The sequence below is a fragment of the Balaenoptera acutorostrata genome, chromosome 4, assembly GCF_949987535.1.
Source record: "Balaenoptera acutorostrata chromosome 4, mBalAcu1.1, whole genome shotgun sequence".
NCBI lineage: Eukaryota > Metazoa > Chordata > Mammalia > Artiodactyla > Balaenopteridae > Balaenoptera > Balaenoptera acutorostrata.
The window spans coordinates 32,571,373-32,589,972 of NC_080067.1; the positions used below are offsets into that span (position 1 = coordinate 32,571,373).

The 18,600-nt window shown below is 34.0% G+C and overlaps 1 long non-coding RNA gene across 1 annotated transcript in view; it reads left to right on the forward strand.

Moving 5' to 3' along the window:
• Window positions 1–16,239, forward strand: part of LOC130708141 (uncharacterized) — a 343,308-nt gene extending 327,069 nt beyond the window's left edge. Inside the window, exon 5 of the long non-coding RNA XR_009008209.1 lies at window positions 16,155–16,239. This is a non-coding gene — a long non-coding RNA (uncharacterized LOC130708141). The remainder of the gene's footprint in view (window positions 1–16,154) is intronic.
• Window positions 16,240–18,600: the final 2,361 nt, after the last annotated feature.

An 18,600-nucleotide genomic window follows, 5' to 3' on the forward strand; every position in this document is an offset into this window, starting at 1 on the left:
GAGACTTGACCCTTATCATTATTCAATGCCCTTCTTTATCCTTAATAACTTTTCTTGCTATGAAGTGTACTATGTCTAAAATTAATGTAGCTACTCTTACTTTCTTTTGATCAATGTTAGCATGGTATATTTTTCTCCATCCATTGATTTTTTTATTTATATGTGTCTTCATATTTAAAGTGGGTTTCTTATAGACAACATATAGTTGAGTTGTGTTTTTGATCCACTGTTTTTAAATTGGTGCATTTATATCATTGACATCGCAAGTGATTATTGATATAGTAATTGAATTAATATCTACCATATTCACTACCATGTTCTATTTGTTGCACTTGTTCTTTATTCCTATTTTTGTCTTCCACTCTTTTTCTGACTCTTGTGGTCTTAATTCTGCATTTTGTATGATTCTCCTTTCTCTCATTTCTTGCCATATTACTTATACTTCTATTTTTAACATTTTTTAGTTGTTGCCCCAGAATTTGCAATATACATTTATAACTAATCTAAGTCTACTTTCAAATACCACTATCATTTCCTGGCAGTGTGAGTACCTTATAATAACAAAATAAGCCTAATTTTTTTGTCCCATTTCTTTTATTATTGCTGTCATTCATTTCACTTATATGTAAGCATACATAAGCATATATATGACATTTGATATACAAATAAACATACATAATTGAATACATTTTGCTATGATTATTTTGAACAAACTGTTATCTGTTAGATCAATTAAAATAAGAAAAATAAAAGTTTTTATTTTGCCTTCACTTATTCTTTCTCAATGCTCTTCCTTTTTTTCTGTAGAACTGAGTTTCTGATTTATATCTTTTTAAAAATTCTTTTAACATTTCTTGTAAGGTAGATCTACTAGAAACAAATTCACTCAAGTTTTTGTTTATCTGAGAAAGTCCTTTATTTCTCCTTTACTTTTGAAGGGTAATTTCAGAGGGTACAGAATTCTAGGCTGGTGAGATTTTTCTCTCAATGTTTTAAATATTTTAATTCACTCTCCTTGATTGCATCATTTATGAGGAGAAGTTGGATGTAAACTTTATCTTTGTTCCTCTGTAGGTAAGGATTTTTTCCTCTCTCTGATTTCTTTCAGGATTTTTTTCTTTACCTTCGATTTCCTATAATTTGAAAATGATAAGTATTGGGGTTTTTTGACATTTATCTGTCTTGGTAGTCTCTGAGACTCCTGGATTTGTGGTTTGGTGTCTGACATTAATTTGGTGAACTTCTCAGTCATTATTGGCTCAAATATTTTTATCTGTCCCTTTTTCTCTTCTAGTATTCTACTGCATATATGTTACACCTTGGATTTTCTGGGGTTTTTTTTTTTTTTCAGTCTTTGTTCTCTTTCCTTTTTGGTTTTCAAGGATTCTATTGATAGATCTTGTAGCTCAGAGATTCTTTCCTCAGCTGTGTTTAGTCTACTAATAAACCCATCAAAGGCATTCTTCATTTCTGTCACAGTGTTTTTGATCTCTAGCATTTCTTTTTGGTTCTTAGGATTTCCATCTCTCTGCTTACACTGCCCATCTATTCTTTCCTGGTATCTATTCATTAGAGCCCTTAGCATATTAATTATAGTTTTTATTTAATTCTTAGTCTGATAATTTTAACATCCCTGCCATGGCTGGTTCTGATGCTTCCTGTGTCTCTTGAATTGTGTTTTTTGCCTTTTGGTATGCCCTGTAATTTTTCTTTATATCTGGACATGATGTAAAAGTAAAAGGAACTGCTGTAAATAGGCCTTTAATAAGGAGGTGGTGAGGTGTCGGGGGAGGGGAAGCATTCTGTAGTCCTATGTTTAAGTTTCAGTATTTTAGCGAGCTTATGCCTCTGGACTGTGAACCTCACAAATGTTTCTTAAGTTTTCTTTTTTTCCCTCCTTCCTTAGGTGGAATAGGAAGGCTAGACCGGGCTGGAATTGGGTATTTCACTTCTCTCTCATAGAAGATTAGAGCCAGCTGGAGTTGGCTATTTCCCTTCCCCAGGCCAGTTAGATTAAGTGTAGGATCACTTTAACTAGTTTCCCCTGAGGACAGGCCTTAATAAGAAGAGTAGAGTTTTTTCTCTCATTGTTTTGGTGTATTTTAAAATGGCTCCTTTCCCTCTCCCCCGGAAGGAAGACCAAGCGGATTTCTCTCCAATGTATACTGTGGGAATCTGGTCAGATTCCTGGGGGTAAATGTCACAGTATTGTGGGTACCCTCCATGACTGAATTCCCTTGGAGTTTTTAACTCTCAGAGTTGTCTGCACTGAGCCTCCAGCAATTCATCAATTATGGTTCTGTTTTTCCTACCTGGGCACTGTTTCCAGCGGTATTTCCAATCATGACTCTCTGCTCTGGTAAGTTTTGACTCCCTGTATTCCCTTGTCTGTTTCTGCAATCTTGGAGACAGTGGTTTCCTCTGTGTTTTCTCCTCTCTTATGGATCCAAGAAGAGTTGTTAATTTTTCAACCTGTTCAGCTTTTTACTTGTTAGAATGGAGGGGCAACTTCTAAGCTCCTTACTTGAGGAACCAGAAACCAGAAACTTTTAAAATAAGAATCTTCTGTAATCTTTTTAAGTAAGTATTTTTATGATATTAAGTAAATACTTGTGAAAAGATTTGGACAATATGTAGGATTATTAAAATAAAAATTAATGTGTAATTCCACCAATGAGTGGTAACCATGGAAACCTTGGGGAACTTAACAGTCACACATGTCCACATCTATAATCACATTGCACAAACATCTTGAAATCCTCTCCAATTATTTATTACATGAGCATGCTCCAATGTTACTAAAAAGTCTGAAGACATTGTTTAGTATCTATATAATACCTCATTCAAGTAATATTCTGTAATTTATTCAACCATTTTCCTATTGTTGGTCATAGAAGCCATTTAAAATTTTTCACTAATCAAAATAATCTAGCAATGAATATCCTTATAATTAATACTTCATTTCTGATTGTCTTCTTAAGATATTTTCCTAGAATCAAACTATTGCGTGAAAGAATTCAAACTTTCAAAATCTCTTAATGAATTAGTAAATCTCTTTACAGAAAAGCTGACAATTTACCCTCTCACCTGAAGTGCATTAGAGAGAATTGCTCATCCATTGAAAGAAGAAAACATTTATTTAAAATCAAAAGAAGCTGGCTTTATTGCTTGTTTGTGCATGGGTGAGATGTACTTATAAGTCACAGTGTCTCAGAGCTGACCTTATAGATACAACTTTGAGAAGTGTGGAGTTGAGGAACTGGAAGGCTGTCAGAGATGAGAGAGTTAGATGGCTTTCAGCTGTGGAAGCATGGTTACAGGAGTGTGATTGTTGATTGGCTGTCTTTCAAACTGTGCCACTGTCATCCATTGTCTGAATTCCTAGAGGCAAGGGGTACCAGTGCAAAGTGTCACTGAGCAACTAAGATGAGTTTAACCTCCAGTCTGCTTTGTTACTTGCCATGTTTTAGGATTATGGCCAAAGAACTATCAGGATTTTTATTATTTGGATTACTAATGAGGTTGAATTTTTTTCCTATGTTTATTCCTTTTCTGTGAGTTCTTTTCTCATCTATTTTGTCTATTTGTATAAGTTGTTTTTCTAATTTGTATGACTGTCTTCGAGTTTTACAAAAGACTTGACTAACATATGCAAAGAAAAATATTTCCAGTTTATCTTTTTCCTTTTCAAATCTTAATAAACACTAAAAAAAAAACTTTGTTTACTTTATAGACATACTCAAACTTTTATTCCTGCTACCACCACATCGGAGGCCTTTGTTTTCTTGCACTTAAATTATTGACCTGGCCTCCTGGCCAGTCTCCTAACACTAGTATCCTTTCCTCCAGGCATTGCTGTTACCATGATTCATCTTCCAAGTGCACTGCTTTTATTAAGTCAGTTTTCCTCTGTAAAAACTTCAGTGACACCTTAAGATCTGCAACATAAAATCCTAAGACTCAGGCTTCCCTGGTGGCGCAGTGGTTGAGAATCTGCCTGCCAATGCAGGGGACACGGGTTCAAGCCCTGGTCTGGGAAGATCCCACATGCCACGGAGCAACTGGGCCCGTGAGCCACAATTACTGAGCCTGCACGTCTGGAGCCTGTGCTCCACAACAAGAGAGGCCGCGATGGTGAGAGGCCCGCGCATCGCGATGAAGAGTGGTCCCCACTTGCCGCAACTAGAGAAAGCCCTCGCACGGAAACGAAGACTCAACACAGTCATAAATAAATAAATAAAAGAACGTGAATTTCTTTAAAAAAAAAAAAATCCTAAGACTCTACACAATCCTTTCACATGTATATCCCATCCATAACTTGCCTAGCACAATTCCTGGACTCAAACAGCTTGAACTATTTATTCTTCCCCAACATCCATAAGTTCATTCATTTTTCCGATAAGTCTTTAGTCAATACCTGTCTGATGCTAGTTTCCCAGAGGATGCTAAGACAAGTAAGACTTGCAAATGTTCATGGGACAGTTGGGAAGCCCAAGAAGTAATCAGATGACTGCCATAGAATGTACTGAGGAATGTAATGAATCAAAATGTGGTAATCAAGAGGAAGGACATGCTTCTCACAGGTGATAAAATGCATGAGCTGAGTCCTGAAAGTCAAAGAGAATCAGCTGCAAAGGTTTGAAATGGAGAGAATGTATGAAACAAGTCATAGCTCTAGTTCTGTATAGACAAGGCAGAAAGAGTAATGGTGAGAGATGAGGCTAGAGAGAAAACATGGATGTATTTGTAGAGCCATGCCAAGAAAGAAAGTGTGAAGATTCCTTCAGACTATATAATTGACTTAGTTGTCTGGATGATAGAATATGGGAGGTGGGAGGTAACAGAAGTGAAATCATTTTGGCTAGGATGATGTTTCCTGACATAGACCTCAGGGTCGATGTTGGATTCACAGACATGGGAGAGTGGAGGAGAAACAGACTTGGGCGGTGAGGAGAATACATTCAGTTTGGGACATACTGAATTTGTGCTGCCTGAGGGAAATACAAAGTCAGAAGTTCAGCTGGATCTTCTCTGCCCTTACCCACAATAGCCCCTCTACCTAGAGTGCCCTCTTGGCCCCTCCTCACTCTCCAAGTCCTATCCAATCTACAGCCTAAGTCCCACCCATCAGTCATAAAAAAATCTTTGTCTACTTAAACTCAGCTGAAACATTTGCCTAAAAATGATTTAAATGTTACTTGGCCGAATATATGAGTCTTGTCCTCTCAATAAAGCTGCTTCTACTCTGTGGTATGGCCCCATATGAGACAGAAACAATTCTGTGTGCTGTTTTGATTTAAATTCCACAGCAACTAGAAATAAACAACTTGCTGAGTGAGAGAAAAGCTAGTCTGATGTGGACTTGAGGGAAGAATGTATGCTTGGGGGAAATAGACACTTATTTCATGAATTGTTTAGCCCAATCATAGTGAGGGGCAAATAAGACATCACAGAAGTAGTTTCCCAATCAAAGGTCACAGGTTGTGTGAAGTTTTGTGCAGAGAGTATGTCAGGGCCTTATTATATCTTAATAGATGGAGCCCTAGGCTGTGACCATTGTCATGTTTTGTACATTAGTGAATTGTTAGCTTTTATTTGTAGGTAAGGAAAGAGCGCCTGCCTAGAGATTAATATTGAAATTCATAGCTATCAGGTTTAAATAATACTAAGGCTGCCTTCTCCTACTGCCTTCCAACATAATAAAGCTTTAATCTAAATTAGGTCTTCAAAAAATTATGTGCAACAATAGAGAGACACATAAGCTGTGCTGACATTGAGGATATACAGTAATTGCCCAGGAGTATGCACTGTGCTTGTATCTGATGAATTATAAGCTTTGAATACTATTTAGTCATTTCGTATATGTGACCAAAAAAGTGGCACTAATGTTTTTAATGATACTCATGTAGCATCGGTCATTGTCTAACAAAATGAAAGACATACTTGAACACAGATAACAAATATATATACCCTTTTCCTAAACCAAATGGCACCTTTTCAGAGATGATTATTAGCAATAAAAGAGAAGCGTGAATGGACAGATTTTCTACACATTTAGAACAGTGAGAAAAAGATTGTGCTGCATATATAATTTTTTTGTGATTCTTTGAATTAAAGACCACTGTTGGGTTAGGATTTAAAAGGAGCCCAGTTCACAGTGGTATGAGTTAGCAATTCTAAACTTACTATTTATGAATTTTAGGATTGAGCATATGAGTAAATATATTGAGAATAATGAAAGCCATATTTCTGCCTGTGGAGAAAGGAGTTAGAAATATGAAAAGGGAGAAGACAAGAGCGAACTCTGTTATAATAAATGAAAATTGAATATAGCAGTACAAATGCATATTTTTAAAATAGAGAAATAGAAATAAAATTATAGCTAGAGATAGGAAGATTTAAATATATGCATATTTAGTAGTTCTTCCTACTGAAATGTCCTAGAAGTAAAGCTACCACTGTTGCGATGAGCAAACCTAGTTCTTAGATATCACTTACTATATACCATAGGCTACTAAAGGAAGCTGGGGCAACTTAGAGAAGTGGCTGAGTCCAGGGCTATGGCAGAGAGAGTATAAAATGAGCCTGGAACATCTTGTCGTGATGTAAAGGAAAGAATTGTTAAATAATATAATGAGAATATGTCAAAAGGACACTGAAGCCAGCTTGAAGTGGCTCTCACTGGGCAAATTTGGGACAATTTCATGAAAATGAATAAATGAGAATAACAGAGCTTTCATGAAATAAAAATTTATGAGTCTATACTAATGTAAATAAGTTAAAAAATACATAAATAAGTGGGGGGAAAAGAATATAAAGTTAGAAAAATCATCATTTTGTGACCATAATACATATTATTGATTTAGACAGAAATTGATGATTGATAAAACAAGTGAGAAAAGTTTGGTAAGGAAATTTACATATCACAAAGTATTCTTCCATGAATTAGTTATTACTTAAAAAATAAATACAATAACTTTAGAAGGGATGAATCTCAGAAAAACAGTCAAGTAATCAAAGTTAACAGGTGTCACCAATAATAGGACAAACTAACACTAGGAGACTCTGACATGATACACTAGAAAGAACACAGAATCACTTCCACAGTATTTCTGCCAAAAATATATAATCTGAATCTGACCATAGTGAAACATCAGACAGACCCAGATTGAGGGACTAAATGGAAAGTATGGTTATTGCTTCTTAATGGCGCATATAAACTACCCACACTCAACCCAATGGTCACTGAAATATGTACAGATATCAGAAGTGATATGGAACAGTGGATTCAATATTAAAATATGAAATAATGGAACAAAAATTAAAATTATGATCATGCCCTTGTTAGCAGGGCATTCATGAAAAACTTCTCCAGTACTAACAAGATCAAGATGAACAAGGTTGTATATTGTGGTATTATTTGAGATAGTGGTGGCCATGTTCTCTAGAATTAAAGGGAAATACATATAACTTCTGAAAACTTTATAGTAGGACAAGATAATACAAGGAAAAGAAAATCAATGGTAAAAGCAAAACACATAAATTTCTAAAATATACTCTTCTTAAAAGATATACTTTTAACTATGGGATTTTAGAATTGAGTGTCTCCTTAAAGATTCTCTAATCCAAAACTATCATTTACAAATAAAGAAACTGAATCCAGATAAATTGGTTTATCTGAGATTATCTGGCTAATTAGATGACAACCTGGAATTTGGATCATGTAGTTGAACAGTTTATTTGGAATCTTTGCTCTGCCTTTTTTTCTGATTGTTTAAAAATTGTTTCACATTAGTGGCCTTCCAATAGACAAGTAGAGATTTAAATGTATCCAAAACCCTCAGATAGCTAGAATCAAGGCATGACTATGTCCTCAATATTATTAAATATATACAGAATGGCTTCTTCTTAAAAGTATGCTCTAAAATTTTCTTTCAATAATTTCTAAGATAGAAAAAAACTAATATGTGATTTTGACTAGCTTATTGAATTATCTGTCCAGAATGATTGTAAGCTTTTTAATCATTGTTCAAATATGACATGAGTATTGCACATATGCATGTGGAAAAGTATACTAGCCTTTTAGTTCCTATTCAATATATCTAAGAATGGTTGTCATACCATAAAATATATAAAATAAAATTTAAAATAAACACTTTAAAACATTTAAAATAAAGTAGAGGGATTGCAGTGGTAAACTATACCCAAATCTATCATTCTTAGTAAGAGCTACTGAATGTTAGGTATTCCATTCAGGAAAATATCGAGTGAGTGACAGCCTCAGACATTTGGGGACTAATGCCCATGTCATTAACCAGAGAGGCCTTTTTAGTGTGAAATCCATGGAAGGTCAAACAAAATCCTTAGCATCATGGCGAAAATTGATTTATGAAAGCTTAGCAATTATTAGTGTTAAAAATATGTTTTAACATATAACAAACATTTTTTTGGCTTTATTGTGGTATATTGACAAAATTATAAGATTTAAACTGCATTATGATTTGATACACGTATACCTCATGAAAGATTCTCACAATCTAGTTAATTAACACATCCATAACATATTTATCTTTTCTTTTTTGATGAGAACATTTAAGTTCTACTTTTAAAAAAAAATTCAATTATAAGGTAGTGTTATCAACTATACTCACCATGTTTTACATTAGATCCTCAGACCGTATTAATCTGATAGCTGAAGGTTTGCACCCTTTTACCAGCCTCTCCCAATTTCCCCTACCTCTCTGCAACAAGTTTTCTACTCTCTGTTTCTGAATTTGATTTATTTTATGATGCTATAAATGTCATATCTTGCAGTATTTGTCTTCCTGATTTTTTTCACTTAGCGTAATGCACTCAAAGTCCATCCATGTTGATGCAAATGACAGAATTTCTTTCTCATAGCTGAATAATATTCCATTGTGTATAGAGATGTGTATATGTATACACACACACACACACACACACACACACACACACATCACATCATCTTTATCCATCATCTGTTGACAGACACTTAGGTTGTTTCCATATCTTGACTGTTGTGAATATTACTGCAACAGACATAGATTGCAGTTATCTCTTCATGATATTGATTTCATTTCCTTTGGATATATACCCAGAAGTGGAATTGCTGGGTAATATGGTAGTTCTATTTTTAACTTCTAGAAGAACCTACATATTGTTTTCCGCAGCGGCTGCATCAATTTACATTCCCACCAACACACGAGAGTTCCCTTTTCTCCACATCTTCATCGTTTGTTATCTGGTCTTTTTCGATGGTAGCCATTCTAACAAGTGTTACATAATATCTCATTGTGGTTTTGATGTGCCTTTTCCTGATTATTAGTGATGCTGACCATCTTTTCATGTACATTTTAGCTATTTGTATGTCTTTGGAAAAAATTCTATTTGGATCCTCTGCCCATTTTTTAATCGGATTATTTGGTTTCTTTTGCCATTAAGTTGTATGAACTTTTTATATATATTGGTTATTACCCCCTTATCAGCTATATGATTTGCAAATATTTTCTCCCAATCCATAGGTTGCCTTTTTATTTTGTTGATGGGTTACTTTGCTGTGCAGCAGCTATTTAGTTTGATGCAGTCCTACTTGTTTATTTTTGCTTTTGTTGCTATAGCTTTTGGTGTCAAATCCAAAAAAATCATTGCCAAAAACAATATAAGAGAGTTTAAAACATAAGTTTTCTTCTAGGAGTTTTATGGTTTAAGGTCTTACGTTCAAGTCTTAATCCATTTTGAGTTGATATTGGTGTATAGTGTAAGATAGGAGTCCAGTTTTATTCTTTTGCATGTGGCTGTCCAGTTTTCCCAAAACCATTTATTAAAGAGATGAGGTTTTTCCCATTGTATAGTCTTGGCACCTTTGTTGTAGATTAATTGACTATATGAGCATGAGTTTATTTCCAGGTTCTCTATTGTTAAACTGATCTATGTGTCTGTTTTTATGCCAGTGCCATACTCCTCTGTTATAGCCTTGTAATATAGTTTGAAATCAAAGCATGATGCCTCCAGCTTTGTTCTTTCTTAAGATTGCTTTGGCTGTTCAACCACTTTTGTGGTCCCATATGAATTTTAGGGTTGTTTGTTCTAGTTCTGTTAAAAATGCCATTGGAATTTTGATAGGAATTGCATTTAATTTGTAAATTTCTTTGGGTAGTATGAACATTTTAACAGTACTAATTCTCTCAATCCATGAGGACAGGATTTCTTTTCATTCATATGTGTCATCTTCAGTTTCTTTCATCAATGTCTTATAATTTTCAGTGTACAAGTCTTTCACCTCCTTGGTTAAATTTATTCCTAGATATTTTATTCTTTTTGATACAGTTGTAAACGAGATTGTTTTCTGGTAGTTTGTTGTTAGTATATAGAGATACAACTTATTTATTTTTTTCTAGAGTCAGTCCTAGTTGCTGCAGAAGTCAGTGGTGGTGACCAGCACTTCTTAGTTTCAACAGTTGGGAAACACACACAGTTGACTCTCAGCTCTCTCATGCTTCCTATTTATTTTGTATTGAAGTATAGTTGATTAACTATATTTTATTATTTTCAGGTGTATAACATAGTGATTCAAAAATTTTATAGATTATCCTCCATTCATAGTTATTAGAAAATGTTGGCCATGTTCCCTGTGCTGTACAATATATCCTTGTTGCTTTTTTATTTATACATAGTAGTTTGTACCTCAATCCCCTACCCCTATCTTGCCCTTCCCCCCATTTTCCTGTCCCCACTGGTAACCACTAGTTTGTTCTCTATATCTATGAGTCTGTTTCTTTCTCATTATATTCACGAGTTTGTTTTATTTTTTAGATTCCACATAGAAACACAACTGATTTTTGTATATTGATTTTTGTATCCTGCACTTTTTCTGAATTCATTGATTAATTCTAACAGTGTTTTGGTGGAGTGGTTAGGATTTTCTTTATATAATATCATGTCATCTGCAAATAGAGACAGTTTTATTCTTCCTTTCTGATTTGGATGTCTTTTATTTCTTTACCTTGCCTAATTTCCCTGACTAGGACTTCCAGTACTGTGTTAAATAAAAGTGGCAAGAGTGGGCATCCTTGCACCTCATCTTAGGAAAAACTTTCATTTTTCACTATTGATTATGATGTTAGCTGTGGGCTTATGACATATGGCCTTTATTATGTTGAGGTATGTTCTCTCTATAGCCACTTTTTTGAGAGTTTTTATCATGAATGGGTGTCATATTTTGTTATATGCTTTTTTTTGCTTCTATTGAGATGATCATATAATTTTTATCCTTCATTTTGTTAATGTGGTATATCACATTGATTATGCAGTTGTTGAACCATCCTTGCATCCCTGGAATAAATCGTACTTGATCATGGTACATGATCCTTTGACTGTATTGTTAAATTTGGTTTGCTAATATTTTGTTAAGGATTTTTGTTCAACAGGGATATTGGCCTGTAAATTGTCTCTTCTTGTAGTATCCTTGTCTGGTTTTGGTATCAGGGTAATGCTGGCCTTGTAGATGAGTTTGGAAGTGTTTCCTCCTCTTCTTTTTTTTTTTTTTTTTTTCTTTTTCTTTTGTTATTGGGAGAGTTGAGAAAATTGGTATTAATTCTTCTTTAAATGTTTGGTAGAATTCACCAGTGAAAATTCACAGGGACCATCTGATCCTGGGCTTTTCTCTGTTGGAATGTTTCAATCTCCTTACCAGTAATTGGTCTATTCAGATGTTTATTTCTTCATGATCCAGTCTTTGTAAGTCTTTTACATTTCTGGAATTAATCCATTTCTTCTAGGTTTTCCAATTTGTTGGTGTTTAATGTTCATAGCAGTCTCTTATGATCCTTTGTATTTGTGTTGCATTAGTTGTAATGCCTCCTCTTTTATTTCTAATTTTATTTGAGTCCTCTCTTTTTTTTTTTTTTTGTGGCAAGTATAGCTAAAGTTTTGTCTATTTTATTTTTCTTTTCAAAAAAACCATATCTTAGTTTCATTGATCTTCTCTAATGTCTTTTTATTCTTTATTTCATTTATTTCCTCTCTGACCTTTGTTATTTCCTTCCTTCTGCTAACTTTGGGCTTAGTTCTTTCTTTTTTCCAGTTCCTTGATGTTTAAATTTAGGTTGTTTATTTGAGATCTTTCTTCTTCTTAATGTAAGCTTTATCACTATGAACTTCCCTCTTAGTACTGCTTTTACTACATCCCATAAGTTTTGGTGTGTCATATTTCCAAATATGTTCTGCTTAGGCTATCAGTTAATATTTATTTGTAATATCTATCATTAGAAAGTCCAAAATTTAGCTAGAATTTATTCTTACAGTTACATGGGATCCTGTTCTTTATACTGAATTTCAAGAGGATTTAATATCCTATTAATACTTGGTATTATTTATATTTTTTACACTTAAAAGTTTATCTTCTAAAAATTACAAGAGGGCACAAGATTTGAAGAGTCAGTTTATCAAAGAAGAGATACTGATGGCAAATAAGCACATTAAAAGATGCTGAATATTAGTAATTAAGGAAATGCACATTAAAACAACAATTACACACCCACTAAAATGGCTAAAATTAAAAAGGAGGAGAAAAAAGTGTTGATAAGGATGTGGAACAACTGAAACTCGCATATATCGATGGGCAGATTGAAAAACAGAAGGGCCACTTTCAAAACAGCTTAAAGTAAACATACACTTACCATATGACTGAGCAATCACCATCTTAGATATTTACCCAAAAGAAATGAAAACATACATCACAAAAACACTTGTGTTCAGATTTTCCTAGCAGCTTTGTTCAGAATATCAAAAACTTTAAACAATCCTACCATATGTGACAACATGAATGAAACTTGAGATTATGCTAAGTAAAATAAGCCAGTCACAGAAGGACAAACATTGCATGTTTTCACTTATATGAGGAATCGAAAATAGTCAAATCATAGAAGCAGAGAGTAGAATGGTGGTTTACAGGGGCTGAGGGAAAGGGGGAATATGGAGTTGATATTCATTGGGTATAAATTTTCAGTTATGCAGGATGAATAAGTTCTAGAGGCATGTTATATAACATCATGTCTATAGTCAACAATATTTTATTGTACACTGAAAATTTTGTTAAGGGGCTAGATTTCATGTTAAATGTTCTTACCACAATAACAACAAACACTGGGAACAACTCAAAAGCTCATCAACTGGTAAATGGATAAAAAAACTGTAGTGCATACTATAAATTATTGCATTACGATAAAGTATTGAATCTTAGCTAGCAATAAAAAGGAACAAGTTGGTGAGACACTGTAAAATGTGAATGAATATCAAAAGCATCTTTCTAAGTGAAAGAAGCCAGACACAAAAGACAAGATACTACACAATTCCATTAAATGAAATGCTTAAAAATTGCCAAACTATTGTGACAGAAAGTATATGACTTGTCAGAGGTAGGGGTCAAGGAAGAGGAAAGACTACAAGAGGGATGTGGAAACTTTTTTGGATGATGGAAATGTTTAATATCATAACAGGAATTACATGCCTGTGTATCCTTGTTGAAACTTTTCAGATGAACCTCAGTTAACCTTACCTAATTATATATCTAAGGTATCATAGAAATAATTTAAATATTTCTGAAATTATGGGTGAAATTTCTTTATTTATTCATTAAATATAAATTTATTATGTATCTTGCAAGCTGTTCACCAAAATCCATTCTTCCTCCTAACATAGTAATAGAGTTAAAACTGAGACATGGTGGCCCAGCTGGGATTGCTTTTCCCAGCCATTCTTTCTTCTAGCTGTGGTCAAGTGATTAAGCTCTATCATTAGCATGTGAATGGAAAGGATATTTGTAATCTCTGTTTTATTTGATTAAGAGAAAAGCTCTGACCATTGGCTTTCACTCTTTATCCCTTACCCTTTAGAATGGGACTGATCAGGATGACCTTGGAAGTCATGTATATATGATGGCATAGTTACAGCCAGCCTCTGTGGCACAGAGCTACTAATTCACTAGGATGGCTCACTTTGGACTGTTCTTGAATGAGAGATAACTTCTTTGTTTTTTAAGCTAATGATTATGGGGGGTTCCTTTGTCATTAAGTAGCCTATCCTACTTTCACTAAAGCGCTTTTTTTAAAAAAATAAATTTATTTATTGATTGATTTTTGGCTGCATTGAGTCTTCGTTGCTGCACGCGGGCTTTCTCTAGTTGTGGAGAGCGGGGGTTACTCTTCATTGTGGTGCACGGGCTTCTCATTGCAGTGGCTTCTTTTGCTGCAGAGCACAGGCTCTAGGCGCTTGGGCTTCAGTAGTTGTGGCATGCAGGCTCAGTAGCTGTGGCTTGCAGGCTCTAGAGAGCAGGCTCAGTAGTTGTGGCCCACGGTCTTAGTTGCTCCGTGGCATGTAGGATCCTCCTGGACATGCTCTGCAGCATGTGGAATCAAACCCGTGTCCCCTGCATTGACAGGTGGATTCTTAACCACTGTGCCACCAGGGAAGTCCCTAAAGCACTTTTCTTAACTAAAATTTCTTTTTTCCCTGAGAGTATTCTTAAGATATATTGTTAACTGAATAAAGCAATTTATAGAACAATGTATACTGTAAGCTACCATCTGTTTAAAACTGTTGCTAATATTTAGGGGCAAATTGAATGACTGGGAGACAGGGAGGGAAGGGAGAATTTTATTATATGCCATTGTGGAATGACATTCATGGAAAACATTTGGATTTTGAATTTTGTACCATGTCAATATGCAATCTATTAAAAATAGAGATTAAATTAGGAAATAATTATAAATTATAATTATAAAATATAATCTTGACCCACTGTTTCTATCATATTCAATTACAGAGACTCTGTAGAGGTATTATGCACATCAGGAGATACCATAGAGTCAGAGAAGGATTATAGAACAAATGTTCATTACTTTGCAGAATGTTTGACATATAATAGGATGTCAGTAAAAGTTTCCTGTTCTTCATCTTTGCATGGTACTTCACAGTCTTGTCAGTAGCTGCTTAGTAGACCTTTCCTGAAGTGTGGGCATGCACCGTCTATGGAATGTAAGATGATTTGAGGTTGCACAGGCAGTGCTTATATGTGGTACAAGGAATTGAAATTATAGAGCATTCGCTCACAGCATGATGCTCTTTTCAGTCTTTCTGACTAATGTCAAATTTGACCTTAGCTTATTTTTAACATATCTCTAACACTTGCTAATCTGCTTCAAGCTCAGGATCTTTGAATGAAACAGTGTCTAGCTAGAACTTAGTAAATGCACTTTTTTACCATGTATGCCCATTTTATTCTTAACTTATATTAAAAGAAGTGATACCAGTCCTCCAGTTGTAAAACTGATTTTATATACATTTACTTAAATAAAAATTAGGATCAATTAAAGAAAAGTTCTCAGTAAATAATAATATGAGTTATTCAGGGATAAGGCCAAAAAAATTACAGAAGTGTATATAAAGATTTATAGAATCCTTATTCTTGAAAAATTTTTCTTCTTTCATGAGGGCTTTCTAAACCACTCTTATTTCTCTTTTCTGTGAATTATTAAACTAACGGTTTTACAGTTTTTGTTTAATCAATCCTATGTTTCCTTTTGACAGTCTTACTACAGTATTTGGTTTATTTACTCATTTAATAAGTATTTATTGAGGAACTATTAGGCACTGTCTCGAACTAAATGCACAATGGTGAACATAGTGTTCACATTGTTGAAAAATAAAATTTTAGAGAGTGACTTTATGATATACAGTATACTTAGGGGGAACTAAATCTCATTAAGAAACAGTACTAAAATGGCATGGCATACCCAGTCATTACCAGTCTGATCACCATAATCTGATTCTAGCATCCATGAAACATTGAGTCACTGTGCCCACACATACGCATCACTGCACAAATAAAAACTTCAGGAATATACATCTAGCTGAAAAGAAGGACAATAAGCCATAGATAAAGTAAACTGTATTTTTATATAAAATGTATAGTAGGAGAAGAGAAATCAGGAATGTGAGTAGAGGAAATGGGGCAGGTTGAATTTTAAATCAAATGATCTAATTTACCTAATATTTTAAAGTTGTGTGTCAACTCAAATTCTTGGCTATCATTTTTACCATCTAAATTATGTCTACCCACTCCTTTTTTTTTTCAGTTGTGTGCTTAATAATGCAAGTGATGGAGCATTTTACTGAGTCTGGGCAGAGATTTCAGCATTCTCTAAAGAAAACCTACACCTAAAAGTAAGTATTGGATATCTTAAGTATAGGAATGACGTCATTGCAAAGTCACTGGTCCTTGAAGCACTTACTGACAGTTTATTATCATAAAACAGTGGTGATATATATATATATATATATATATATATATATATATATATTTTTTTTTTTTTGTTTGTTTGTTTGTTTATTTTTTACCTCCAATCCACTAGTGTAAAAGACATCTTCCTTTAACTACAGATATGCGGTCCCTAGAAGACTTGCCTAAGGCCAGTGCCTCACAGGATGAGGCACAGTGATTGGCTGACTTCCCATACATTAACATGTTTCCTACAGACATTGATAAGTGTTAGATTAACGGTGCCATGAGATTTTTGCAGTGTATGTTTTCTACATGCTCACTTAAATGGTCTTGAAGTAATTAAATAATTCTAATTTCCTCCCCCTCCTTTCCCTCTCATCTTTCCTTTCCATTATTTCTCCCTTTCTCTTTTCTTTTTTCTGTAAATCAGAGAGAAGATTCTTCCCCATTTAATTAATCCAGAAGTCACAGTGATGTAAACTAATATTTTGTTTATATGATATCAAGCCCAAAAGAATAAAAAGAAGTTTAAAAATCCAAGTTATTGCACGGCTAGTTCAAATCCATTACTTGTCCAGCAGTATTCCTTTAAAATATTTTTAAGTACTAAAAAAGTATTGTTTTCTTGAGCTATATATTCAAATCCAGATATCTTGCTGTAGCCTCACTGTTCTCTCTGAAATCAAGACTGTAATAACGTGGTGATTACATATCCTGAAATTGTACATTACAGGCAAATGGGCAGTGTAGTCTTCATCACCAGCAGATAGTACTATGACATTGACCCCTTTCCATTGTATGTTGACAGCTCTGTGCTCTTCCATGGCTATTTGGGATAATCATGTGGAAAATCATTACAAATGATGCATGTTTAATCAAGGGACTACCAGAATTAATGTGTCTTTTAGGTTAGTTTGGAGGAAACCTGAACCCATTCTGAAAACCAACCAGCAATCAGTACTAAAAGAGCATATAAGTCTCCTGTGGAAACATTTTGAACAACTATCATGAATACAAAACAATCTAAAAGATATGAATTTCAACACAATCACTGTTTATAAATGTGTATTTTAAATCATGTGCTAATAAAGAAAAGTTTCCTCTAATACCAAAAAAGAGTAGACAATTTAATTTTGACTTTTTAGTGCAATAAAAAAATAGAGGAAATATAGCTCAGTTTTACAAATCTAGCCTTTAGGACATTAAATAGAATAGATTTCTATGGATATAGTAACATAGAAGTTCATAGCAAAGTTTTCAAATGTAATAAGATCTGTTGGATTTTTCTATCGTAAATACAATATATCACCTAAAAAAAGTCATTGTCTATTGCTGTTCTTTTGATTTTCAATATAACTGAAAGTTAAATGAAAGCTTTTTATCTTGTAAGACAGATTTTTCCCACAGCAGGGCAAAACTTTGAGAAATCTGCGAGCATGATTAGACACCATAATTTTTCCCACACATCAAGTACAAATGATTAAATTATCTTCATGAATATGAGATTATGCATGCAAAATAAACAAATTTAAATGTGTATACAATTACCTGTAATCTGGAAATGAAGTACATGTTGTTCATGAACTGTAATTATTTGCTCTCACACATGAAGATTTTTTTGTGGGGTAACTTTGACGCCTATTAGAAACAGTTCATGAATTGCTGCTGCTCAAGCTTGCCAGGTTTTATGGCAACGCGGCCAAAGATCTTTTTCTGTTCTTCTTTAGGAAAAAAAAAAAAAAATTCAAGGTTTTTAAATCTGTTTGCTCTCACCATAACTTTCAGAGACTTGATTTTATGAGCAATTAAGAGAAATGTTCCTCTGTTATAGAAATTATATGAACCTAGAAGGCAGGATGAGTTTTTCATAATTCTCTGTCATTCTTTGCCTCTCCAATAATAAAGACTTCCAGCCAACTAGTAATGGGTTTCTCTTAACACTCATATTTCAACCTTTTTGACTGTTCTAAATTTCTCTAGTGATCATATCATTTAAAATGTAATTGTTGTGCTCAAATACTTTATTTCCTTAAACTATTAAGTTTTCATGAGAAGCTCATAGAATCTTTTATTTCATGGACCATAAATAAACCAATCCACCACTTCAGCACATTTCTAATTGTAATGCACCATGTAATGTTGTAGTCCATTATACAGATGTTTTCTGTTATTGTAAGGTGGCAGACAGTGACATTGAAATGTGTGCTTGCTTTAGAGATAGTGTGAACTCAATCATGAGTCTTAATGTAATCGTTTTTCTAACTCTAGAAACCCAAATTTATTCAGCCATGTTTGTCTTT